Source organism: Chlamydotis macqueenii, chromosome 2 (genome assembly GCF_036417535.1).
Source record: "Chlamydotis macqueenii isolate bChlMac1 chromosome 2, bChlMac1.mat, whole genome shotgun sequence".
NCBI classification, from domain to species: Eukaryota; Metazoa; Chordata; class Aves; order Otidiformes; family Otididae; genus Chlamydotis; species Chlamydotis macqueenii.
In genome coordinates, this window is record NC_141557.1 from 144,914,005 (window position 1) to 144,926,951 (window position 12,947).

Sequence of the window (12,947 nt, forward strand, 5' to 3'; positions counted from 1 at the left end):
GTGTTGGTGGTCGCTGTGTGCGGTGGTGGTGGCGGGTGGTCTGGGCTGGGGGCTGCCCCGCAGCGGGACGCGAGCGGGTCTTCGGCGCCGAGCTTCGGGCTTTTCCTTTGTCATTGCGCAGGGAATGGCCGGGCTGAGACCTGGGCTGGTTATCTCTCCTTTGCTTGAGGCGGCTGTGGGGCCTGGCCGGGCGCGCGGTGCGGTGGGGCCGGCGCTCTGCGGGGTTGAGGCGGGGCCCTGCCTGCGCCCACGGCCCCGCGTGTGCCGCGGGCTGCGTGAAGGCGCCAGCACAGCGCGTTAGTAAGTGCTCAGAGACAGCTTGTCTCTTGCTGTGGGGTCAGCTTAACAGAGCTTGATTTCTGAAGTGATCAGTTTCTCCCAAAAGCATTACAGAGTAGCTCTGAGGTGTGAATCCAGCCCCAGCACGTTGTGCTAGGTGTGGGAGCTTGTCTTGATTTAGTCTGGTAAAGCAGAACTGGAAGGAGGCCTAAACTGCCTTTGGCACCAGGTGAAATATTTCAGTTTTGACCCATGTACGCCGTGGTTCTGAGCTCTTAGTGGTGAGGGCATGACAGGTGAGATGCAATAAGGAAGCTGGGGAGCTGGTGGGCAGTAGCTTACAAAGTGAAATCCAGGCTAGTGTGGAAGTCTTGTTGAGATTACAACAGAAACAGAGGAATGACTAATATGGATGATAACTTGGATATTTCTTGTATCCAGAGTAAGGAAAAAGCCAAGTTCTTCACCATGACGTTAACTCACCAGAACACTGAAAGATAGAAAAGGTACTTTTTGCTTTTATATTTTGTAAGTTTTCTGCTGATTTTTGTCAGGATATGCAGTTGATTCTAGTGAGTCAAGCCTCATCTCTTCACATAAAGTATGACTCAAGCCTTTGTCCCAAGGAAACTTTGCCTTCCCTGACCAGAGGCCTAAATCGTTTGCTTAGTGAATCATCTAGAATCATAGAGTAGTTTGGGTTGGAAGGGACCTTTAAAGTTCATCTAGTTCAATCCCCCTGCAAGGAGCAGGGACATCTCCAACTAGATCAGGTTGCTTAGAGCCCCATCCAACTTGGCCTTGAATGTTTCCAGGGATGGGGCATTCACCACCTCTCTGGGCAACCTGTTCCAGTGTTATACCACCGTCATTGTAAAAAATTTATTCCTTTAAACTTTTAGTTTAAAACTACAGACTAAGTCTATGGTGGCTACAGTAGCTGTTTGTGCTGAATAGCAAGTTAATATAGTTGTAGTACAGATTAGTTTTAGAGTTGGTTAGTTTGTTTTAAATTTGAATGGAAAATGAGAAATAAGGAGGGAGTACATTTACTAAGCCATTCTTCAGGCTGCTACTGATATTATTTGTACCTTAACAGAAAGATGTAAAGGCTACAGAATTCAGAATGTGGCATGCTGGTTTTTAGAGGTAAACCTTCAGAGCAGCTCGATGGTTACAATGTTAGAAGGTGTCCTGTAAGTAAAAAAAAAGTAGTTACGCAGGATGAATAAAGTCAGTTCTTCACTTGACCCTGAGTTATTAGCATTTTTATATAAGTTGGTCCCTCTGAATGGCATACCTTCCTTCCAGCGTATCGACCACACCACACAGCTTTGTGTCTTCAAACTTGCTGAGGGTGCACTGTGTCCCACTGTCCATGTTGCCGACAAAGATATTAAACAGGACTGGGCCCAATACCAACTCCTGAGGAACGCCATTTGTCCCTGGTCTCCACTTGGACATTGAGCCATTGACCACCACTCTCTTGAGTGCGGCCATCCAGCAAATTCCTTATCTACTGAGTGGTCCGTCCGTCAAATCCATGCCTCCCCAGTTTAGAGAGAAGGATGTCATGTGGGACAGTGTCAAATGCCTTGCACAAGTCCAGGTAGATGACATCAGTTTCTCGTCTCTTGTCCACTGATGCTGTAGCCCTGTCATAGAAGGCCACGAAGTTGGTCAGGCACGATCTGTCCTTAATGAAGCCATGTTGGCTGTCACAAATCATCTCCTTGCTCTCCATGTGCCTTAGCATGGTTTCCAGGAGAATCTGCTCCATGACCTTGCCAGGCACAGAGGTGAGGCTGACCAGCCTGTACATAGCAGCCTTCTAGTATGTCAAGGGAGCCTAGAGGAAAGACGAGGAGAAGCTCTTCAGCAGGACCTGTTGGGGTAGGATGAGGAGTAATGGTTTAAAATAGAGGGAGGTAGATTTGGATTAGATATTAGGAAAACATTTTTTGTAATGAGGGTGATAAAACACTGGAACAGGTTGCCCAGAGAGGTGGTGCATGGCCCATCCTTGGAAACATTCAAGGCCAGGTTGGACGGGGCTCTGAGCAACCTGATCTGGTTGGAGATGTCCCTGCTCCTTGCAGGGGGGTTGGACTGGATGACCTTTAAAGGTCCCTTCCAACCCAAACTATTCTATGATTCTGTAAGTCTGTGGTGTGTGTAGTTTTGTATTAGTAACTCTTCTCAGAACATCTGCTGTGGAAAAGAATCGCTTTTTATCTGCAAGACAGCCTTGTATTTTTCGTAGTAATTATAGATACCAATTGCTTTAAATAGTACCTAGATAGTACCTACATATCGCTGATGAAATACATCATCTCTAGTGGTGAAAGCTATCCCCCTGTAATACTTTTCCCATAATAACTCTGTGGGTTTCAGCAGGGCCTGTTCAAGCTTGCCATTGGTCGTTCCTCCTTCTGGCAGTTAGATTACAGAGCTGCCAGTGGGAGGTCCTCAGCAGTACAGAAGGCTAAAGCACCCAAGGCACTGTGCAGTGCTCCGTTCTATTTGATTAATGACTATCTGCAAGAAACAACAGCAGTAATGAGTCAATAGGTGTAAAGAACTAGCTGGGGAGAGCCTTTTAGCAGAAAAACCATTAGAACAGTACTGTGCCAAGATGAACTGTCGGGACAATTGCTTGCTGTGAATTCCCAGAGTGGCATGTACTCTGCACTGGGGACTACTGTTCTGAGAAAAAAAAAAACAAAAACATGTCTAACTGCTTTAGCCATATAATTTAGTGAAACAGCTCTATCCCTCTTGGTGAAAATTGTTCTAAAATACATTTATGCTTTCATGGCAAAACTGTCTTAGCCAATCTTAACTGAATAACTGGAAATTTTATTTTATTTTGAACTCTTGCACAAATACCTAACCAAGGAATTATGGGAGGCATAGTAACCTGTAGGCCAAATGTCATTTTTGACAGAGACCAATCTTGAAGCTGTACTTTAATCTGGTGGAGCGCTTCCCTTTTGGAAATTGAGTCTACTGCACTTAAGACTCTTAAGTACCAATGTACTTAAGACTTCTAGTTTGATTCATAAAATAAAAGCCATTTGACTAGAATTATCTAGAAAAATATCTTAAGAAATTCAACAGGAATGTGTCTTGCTCGAGCTGGTTCTTTTGATTTCATAGTTCTTAAATAGTGAGAAACTTTTGTCTGAAGGATTCCATTCACATAATTGGTTGTCATTTATCTTATTGTTAACATAACAGTGGGATCCAACATTCTTTGAATTGTTAGAATTAAATAATCGCTAGGCAATCTTAGTAAAATATTTTTCTGACTCACATCATCAAAGGGAAATTGAACCTATTAACTTCTTCCATGTCCTTTGACACAGAAGATAAACTATACAATTCGAATCTTATGTAACTTGTTTATTTTTTTCATTTCAGTATTTGTAATTCAGAAATGATATTTCTGTTTTTTCTTTTAGTTTTATTTATAACTGAAAAAGTATTTTAATTCCTGCATTCCATAAATATTTTACGCTTGTTAAAATAAAAATATTTCTAAAATCAAGAATGTAACATCTAAAAGAATTCACTGCTTTCAACTATTTCTGGATAACAGTCAACTTTACACTAAGTGTACATCATAATTCAGCTGAATCATCATAAAATAAAAGGTGACTATGTTGATGTGCTATTTAACCTATTTGGAAAAAAAAAAAAAGAGGAAACACAAGAATCCAAAAAGGAAGTATCATGTTAAAACTTCATAATTATTTGATACACTTTTTCTGGTGCAAGGATATTAGTAAAGAACTTGTTTAATGGAATGATAATTAAATCAGTGGGGTTACTCTGCATTTATACTAGTAGAAAGTGTCTAAGCAGATTTTCCTCACTTGAGAGGGTGGCCATATTAAAAACTTGAGGGCAGTAATGTTTACCTGATTGCGGTTTTCCAATGGATGTTGTTAGGCTCCATCCTCAGCTTTCAGTGTGACATTTTCTGTATTTTTGGAAATATTTCTCTTATTAAAATCCCAAACAATTTATGAAACTTTCTTCTGTTGCAAGGTTCACCAATAACTGGAATCAAGTGAACATTTGAATCCAAGTCAGTCAGTTCTAATTCATTCTCTCTCAAGGTTTCAACCAAACTTAAGTTTTTGTAAACTAAGTAAATGGAATACTTTTTGTTTTTTTCTCCCTCCACAAAGGTGTTGAAGAATAGATGAAGCAAGGAGATAATTATTTCTTAAGGAGAAGGTTTTTATGTGTATGTTCCACTTGTGGGGAAAAAGTATTCCCTTTCTCATAGCTTACATGTAGGATAATAGCTTAAATATAGGATACCTGTCAGATTAAAGGCTTAAGAGTTAGATCTCTTATACATGTAGATGTCTCTGCTGACTGACATCGTCTTAAAGGATACAGCATTTATCAGAATATACTGGCACACGACAGGGTTAAAATTATAATAGCAAGGAAACTCGTATGTCTTGCGGCTTTGAGCCTGTTGTTAGTCTATCACTTTGCTTAATTTAGAGAATGCAGTATATCAAATCATAGAATCATAGAATGGTTAGGGTTGGAAGGGACCTTCAAAGGTCATCTAGTCCAACCCCCCTGCAAGGAGCAGGGACATCCCTGACTAGGTCAGGTTGCTCAGAGCCTCATCCAGCCTGGCCTTGAATGTTTCCAGGGATGGGGCCTCCACCACCTTTCTGGGCAACCTGTTCCAGTGTTCTATAACTCGCATCGTAAAAATTTTTTTCCTAATTTCTAATCTAAATCTACCCCCCTCTATTTTAAAACCATTACCTCTCGTCCTATCGCAACAGGCCCTACTAAACAGCCTCTCCCCATCTTTCTTGTAGGCCCCCTTGAGGTATTGGAAGGCCGCTATCAGGTCTCCCCGGAGCCTCCTCTTCTGCAGGCTGAACAGCCCCAACTCTCTCAGCCTGTCCTCATAAGAGAGGTGCTCCAGCCCTTTTATCATCTTCGTGGCCCTCCTCTGGACCTTCTCCAACTGGTCCATGTCCTTGTGCTGGGGGCTCCAGAACTGGACACAGTACTCCAGGTGGGGTCTCACCAGGGCAGAGTAGAGGGGGAGAATCACCTCCCTCGACCTGCTGGCCACGCTCCTCTTGATGCAGCCCAGGATGCGGTTGGCCTTCTGGGCTGCAAGGGCGCATTGAGCCCTTGAATGGAGTGGGACCCTTTCACACAGAAATAGTCCTTATCTTTCCACCCCTGTGGTACAATTGTGGTGGTGTTTGTCAAGGTAACAAGAAAAGGTGGGAGAAAGTATAGTTTGATTTGAAAATAACATGCATCTTCAGTGTTAGCCACTTGTCCAATTCCATGCTTTCACGAGAAATTTGGAAAGGCCTCTTAGAAGGCAGAACTAGATCTGGGAATTACAGAAGACTGCAGTGAGCTTAGTTGGATTGCTTAGGAATAAATGAATTTGGCTCTGGAAGTATGACATAGTGTACTTTAAGTATACAAAACAAGGCAAAGGAAATTGTAAGTAAAGCTTTTTATCCCAGGGTATTGGAATGAGTGAAGAAGGGCATAATTTAATCTCAAATCTTTATTATTGGTGATGATGGATGAGTATGAAAGAAACCAGGTCTGCTTTCCAATCCCAAATTGTTCACACGAGAGAGATTTGCAGAAAAAATCGTTGGAGTTCAAGTATATTTGAACTGGAGATCAGAGAAACAAATGAAGTTTTTCAAAATATGCATGTTCTGAAGTTATTTTTCAAAATAGCATTATACGTTGAGGGGTATAATAAATCATGTGCTAAGTAACTTGAAATTCATTAGGAAGACCGTTGCTCTTTTTATTTATTAAAAAGAAAAAAAGAAAAGATAAATAAAAGAGAGGGGGGGAAAAAGAAAATTTTCCCAGTGGGAAATACTTTTAAATGTTATATCCCCAGGAATTATTTGGGGAAACATAACAGGTTCTTATGAAAAAGTTCCAATATAATCGGTGTACAACACCTTGTAGTGAATATTATTTTATAAGTTTATATATGGAAAGAACTTGGCATGCTGATGAACAGCAAACAGCTCTTATAGTATCTTCCTTCTCAGTCCTTGACTGTTAGATCAGTTTAGGTTTAGTTATGAAAAATTTAACATTTGTGGAATAATGGTACATGAAAATGTGAGTTGAAGGTGATACAGATATTTATATCACCAGGCTTTTTAATATAATTTGAAAACCATCTGAATTTGATATAAACCTGGTTGTAGCCACAAGTTTAATGACCTTTGTTCCTGTTTTACGTTCTTTTTTTTGTCACGGATATGTTTTCTAACTGTGGCTTAAAAATTGGCTTCTCTTTATTGTTCAGGAAACAGGGCTTGAAACTATGTTAACTTAAGGTGTTAGCCTCCAAGTTTCAATATTTTAAAATGTTTTTAAAATCTTTTTAATACATAGAAAATTGAGAGGATATTTGTTTCATGAGGACTTTAGTGTAAGTATTGCAAACTGCAAGCATTATATACAACTGGGTGCATTTCTTGAAATGGATTTTTTTTTTTGAGCTTTTTCCAAGTAAGGGAGGGTAAAATAATTTTTTGTGACGTTTGTGTATGTTAGGTAGTGCCTGCAGAAGTTTACCAGCTTGTGATTAATTAATTTTTGTTGTGTTTTCTTCTTTTCTTATATTGTAAATGTTTTGTTACTTCTTTATTTAGTACTGTATTTGTTTCTTTGTTTAGTTACTGCATTACTTAAATCCAACTTTGATGAAACTGCTAATCTTCCTTTTAGTAATTATGGCTCATTATGGATACCGTATTGCTCTAATAAGGGCTGCAGATATCTAACATTCACAACCCTAGATTTGACTTCTAAATACAGGATTTTAAAATACCTGAGCATAAGTAGTACCCAAATTTAAGCACTGTGCATGCCCTGATTGCTCTCTAGGTTCATTAGGAACCAGTCAGCTCTGATCCAGAGGTCTACAGCTCTTAACATAAATATTGCCCAACCATCTTAAAAGCCCTGCTAACTGGAGCGGATAGATAGATCAATCCCACAGTAAATTAATGCTCAAGTAAGCTGCCCCAAGAGTTTAAAGGAAAAACAGGGGAAGAGAGATGTTTAATGCTTCATACATCTTCCATCTTTTTTAGGTTCAAAATTCATAACTTTGTAATCAGGTGGTGGGCCTGGACAAAAACTTAAACACATCAGAAAATAGTTGAGAATCAGAACCAAGAGGAAGGGAGCTCTATCTCCTCCACTTACTATTTTCCCACTTTTTTTTTTTTTCTTTTTCATAAACCAGCCTGCTGGGTGTCCTGGCCTGGGTTGCCAAATCCAACAATACCCCATCCCAGAAGGATGGGGTATTATTCTCTTGCAATAAGACAAAATTTAAAGATAAGAGAGACTTGGGGTTGTTGTCTAGGCAAGCGGACAAAGCAGGTGTGGCATATGAGTTGAGAATGTTCCTCTATCCAAACCATAAATGTTGCTGTGAGAAAATGGTCTGGACATTGGTTTCAGATATCTTAGGAAGAGCTTACAATTAAAAACAGGGGCACTCTTTAAATAGAAGGATTCCTGGCAGCTGCATGTTTACCTGCATTTACTGCAGAAATGATTTGTCATTTCTCAAGATCGTTCATTAAGGCTGACTCTGCTGACAGCCTGCCCTGTTAACTGGGGTTTAGGCTGGCCCCAGTAACATGGAGGATGGAGTGGCAGAGATCCCAGCCTCATACCCGTTCTTCTGCCCCATTCTTTTATGGGACAGTACTGGGGCTAGCAAGCCGAGTCCTGCTTGCTTGCAGTAGTTGCACAGAAATGAGTAGCTTGGGAAAGGATAGTGGTGTATCCTTGCAAGTAGTGTTAGATGCCTTTGCTGTGGGACCCCTTTGAGGTATATAGCATGGATTTAAGAGCAATCTGGAGACATTATGTGAGCATGCTATATACATACAGGCAGGATATTTCACCTTTGGATGCCTTTTTGGTACCTATCTTCAGAAATAACGTAGATACATTTGCAAAGTGGTATTGGTCACAGTCACCACGGCAAATCCTACCAGAAAGTTGTATTCAGATTAGTCTAATACATCCATGGCCTTGTGCATCGGTGTCAAACAGACAGCATTTGTTCAGAAAGGATGGGACTCTGCTACAGGCTGCAGGATCCTAGCTTGTAATGTTCCTGGGCAAGGCAGAGTAACCAACAGCCCATAGTGGATCTGGGTACTTGGGTTTATTCAAGAACCAACAAAATTAGAGCTTTTACCCTATATTAGGTGACCTTACATGCACTTTTCTCCTCCAGCATCATGTTCAGTAGGTCTTTATTTCTCTTCCTAGCAGGGAGGTCACTGCTGGTCCAGGAACACTGGGGACAAAGTGGTGCTGGATTGTGATCATCTGCTGCTCACTGTTACTGGCCTCAGGCATTACAGACTGAGGTCCCTGAGCACCCCCTGGCAGTTGTTTCCACACATACCCTCTGATCTCCAGGATCTTTCCTCCAGCTGGGATTTTCACCACCTTCTTTCCAGGGCCCTTTCTTCTCTCCAAAGCCACGTCTTCTTTTCAGGGAGCCCTTCCCTGAGGCCCCTAGCCTCCCGTTTTCTCAAGTAGTCTATGTGGAGAAACACAATGCATGATCAGACTCCTAATTGGGGGTTCTGTCTCTGTTAATTGGAGGACTTGGGATGTGCAACTCTTTAGTCCCATTTTTATCAAAATTTCAAGCCAGGCTGTACTGATTGCCGGTAGGAAGCAGCAGTATTCCTGAGAGTTCAAAAGTTCAGTTTCAGACATTGACACAGGTATAGACCCAGTTATCAGCTGCCTGCTAGTGTTTAAACTTTCCCGCCCGCCCGCCCCCCACCCCCCCCCCAACAGTAATGCACCAAAGATGCCTGAAAATACAAAAAGAAACCATCGCTGCTCTCGGGCTTTGTCCATGGGAAGTGGACTGAGTCACTCTGCTAACTAGAAGAAAAACATTCCAGGCTTACAGTGCTCCCTGTACTCATCTCAAATTAACTTCTCCAGGAAGGATAACATTTTAGGCGCATTTGTTGAGGAGGAAAATTGAAGCAGGGAGATGATAAAGACTTACTCAGAGCTAGCACAATAGATTGGTGGCAGAACCAAGGAAAGAGGAAAGGATCTGACCTCAGTCTGGTCTCTTGCAATACTTAATTGTTGTAGGGGCCTCCAGTCGGTAATGAGTCTAAGACAGTGGAAAGCAGAATTTCTCACGGGGGCGGGGGTTGTGGTGAAGATGTTCATTTCTCTTCTTTTGTTTGAGATCTGTCTTTGAAGGCATTGTTCTTCCACAGCTGCAGTAGCCTACATTCATTGTGATAATTGTGGGACAATATGTAGAATGGATGATTGATACATGAGATAAAGTTGTGTAAGAATATTAATAGAAGATCATATGGAGATAATAAATTACACAAAGGCAGCTCAAAGAAATAAGCTAAGGACAATTTTTGTGGGGTGCAATGTGGGAGATGGAACAACAGATCCAAATACGGCTAAAAATGGGTAAGAGAAACAGCAAGTAAACATTTGCTGGAACAAGTTGCATAACAGGACATGAGTTGAAGTATTACAGATAGGTAAGGCAGAATACATACAGTAAGTAGCTCATGGGCAGAAAAAGAAAAAAATTCTCTTATGCTCATGAAGAGCTCTGTGCTCCCTGCACACCCTGTTATCTTTTTTTCTGTATGAAAAGGAAGTCTAAGTGCACTTTTTCCTTTGGTAGGAAATCCAGGTGTACAGGCAGGGTCTGGATATTTTTGAGGCTGGGACTGAGAGACACCACAGAGCTTGGAGAGCCATCTAGACACATCCAGAGTTCATGTCACTTACAAGATGTGACATCAACTCAATGTATTCGAAGCACAGCGCAGGTGGGTAGGAGGTACTCTCCTACGCATCTGAAGGTTGTAGAGGATACACAGTAGTGAGCAGGCAAAATTTGTTTGGGGTTTGATTTTGGGTGTTTGTTTTGGGTTTTTTTTGTTTTTTTTTTGTTTTTTTTGAACTTATATATAAACACATAAATTTTTTACCAGCTCTGTTCTAAGGTTTTTGAGAGCCAGATATTCTCACATTTTCCAACTATTCTTGCTGTTAATTAATTGTACTGTATGGCCTAGACAATTTTAACTCTCAGTTAATTTGGTTTTAAGAAAGAAAGATATTTTATAACAGGTTAGTTAAAGAAGTGGATAAAAAAGGGAAGATGCAGCCTGCAGTGAGGAAAAATGGTGACTACTAAAGGACTATCTGAAGTGAGAATATTAACCTGGTATTAATATCCAGCTACGGAGTCCACCACTCAACTCAGACTTTATAGCAGATACTGTAATAAATGAAGACCCAGCTGGCTCCTTTGGGAACAAGCAGTGGAAGGAGGAATAGTACAGACACTCCCATCAAATTATCAAATTCTCCCTGTGGTTGTGAGCTTCTCTCCCTGTTGACAACAAAGGGAGATTAGCTGCTTATTGAGATGCTGTGGTTGCCTCTCCTGGTACGAACTGGCTCAGAATCCCCATTCTAAATGCACCCTCAGCAAGGAACGTGAAGGGAAAGCTGACTTTTCCTTTCTCACTGTTATATGTGTAATACAATACTGCTCTGCACAATTTGTATTATTGTTTCCAGTCACCAGACTATGATGTCTTAGATCTCAATAATTACTCGTTTCTTGCCTAACAAGACTGGTATTTCTAAATGCCCGGTATCATGTCATTGTAGCTAGTCTCCTGTGGCATGATATAATCTTAGGGAGTTTGATCCAGACCTTTTGAAGGCAGTGGGAAGGATCAGTTGATTGCAGTGGATTTTAGAGGATCAGAAACAGATACAGGATTTGGACCAGAGCATTAGCGTAACAGATAATATTATTGCCTGCAGCAGCACAGCATTTTCCCCACTATCCTAAATCACCTTAAGATCTTTAAAGAAATATAAGAGATCTGATTTTCCTTTCCCCTCCCAAAATACTGAAAGACTTCTGTTGCCTATGCTAATCTTTTACAATATTGTGTTTCAAAAATACAGGCATCATGAGCTACATACAGGCACAGAATGTTATGAAACTGTGATATGTTTTAAGTTGTTGAAGCATCATTCATTCACGATGTTACGTGTTAAGTTTCATCCCACAGGGAAGGGGTGTGTGTGGGTTCTTTGGGGTTTTTTTTTGGTTGGCTATTTTTTTCAGGCTGAGCTATTAGGGCCTGAAAAATGGAAGTGCTGATATAATCTGAAATAGTATTTCCTGAAGGGCCATGTTAGAGCAATATTCTAGGAGTCTAATAAGCCCCATTGTGAGAGTCATTTGTCATTTTATCCCTGCAGGCAGACTTGTAAGGATTAGTGAAGGCTATTTGTCAAAGTTAAATGCTGCTTAAAATTTTATTTTCAAAATACAAGTAGTAGTAACAAATATTATTTGTTGTCCTTTTCAGATTATTTTGGTAAAAATAGTTTTGAATAGGACAGATGGGGGGAAAAAGTGTCTGAAATGAAATTGTTTATACACTTGCTTAATTATGAATAACTGTTTTTCTGTATAAATAGTTTCAAGCTTAGCCTGCACAGTTTTAGTCAGAAAATTAGGATGGCCTATGTGTAAAAACTCCATGTGCCAATAGTCAATACTCGAAAAAATGCAGATATTTTAAATAGAATTGGTTTGAGAGGGAATACTAGAGTATTGGTGGCTAAAAGTGTATGAATTGTGTATCCTGCTATTTGTTATTCTCTAAATGCGACTGATGCCGTCCAATTCCAAAATGCCCTTGCCAGTATATATTTCAAATGGTTATACTTGTAGATGAAAATTAAGCTTCCAGTCTAGTGAATTCCTCCTACTTAGTAATGTTTCCATATAAAGTATTTGCAATACTAGGAAAAAGGCTGATCCAAGAACTCTACCTTTACAGCAGCAAAATGAGTTGTGGTTATTGCTTTTTAGCGTGTTCTTTAAAACACGATTGTATGAGAATGCTTACAATTGAAAATCCCATTCCACTTAACTACAGCATTAGCATTTTACAGGAAGTTGGGTAAGAATGTTTCTTCTTTTAAATTGGGGGAATTTAGTGTTTTCTTTGTATTTTTCATCAAGTTACTATTTATTTTCTGACAATGCAAAGATGGAGTTTAGAAAGCTGAATTAACAGTAAACTCACTGTAGGTTTGTAGGGTCTGATATAAAGTAGCCCTTAGGTAGCTTGATAGCCAGTCACTCCAATTTGTAAAACAAATACTGAAGCAAAAAAAGGGAGTGCTTGTTTTCCTGTACTTTTTAATCAGCAAATTCTTCCCCAAAGATGGATCAAATCCTCTTTTTTTTTTTTTTTTTAATTTATTCAGCCTAAATGAATTAAATTGAAACCTGATTAGTTCACAGTTGGGAGAATCTCTCTGTAATGACTTGGAACACTTGCTAGGGATTAACCCCAAATCCCAGGCCCTGTATCCTTCTACACTGCATCATTTGTTCACAGAAAGAGACTTTAGAGCCCTTCTTTTGAAAGTTACTGCAAGACTTACGTGCTTTTCACCTGTGTTTTAAAATGCTTATATGTTAATATCAGACTCAACAGTTCTCCAGTAAGAATTTTCTGAGAATCAGTTAGTGAATCAGTATT

The 12,947-nt window shown here is 40.3% G+C and overlaps 1 long non-coding RNA gene across 1 annotated transcript in view; it reads left to right on the top strand.

Moving 5' to 3' along the window:
* Positions 1 to 151: 151 nt before the first annotated feature.
* LOC147601849 (uncharacterized) overlaps positions 152 to 12,947 on the top strand; it is a 64,847-nt gene continuing 52,051 nt past the window's right edge. The window contains exon 1 of the long non-coding RNA XR_015257887.1: positions 152 to 785. This is a non-coding gene — a long non-coding RNA (uncharacterized LOC147601849). The remainder of the gene's footprint in view (positions 786 to 12,947) is intronic.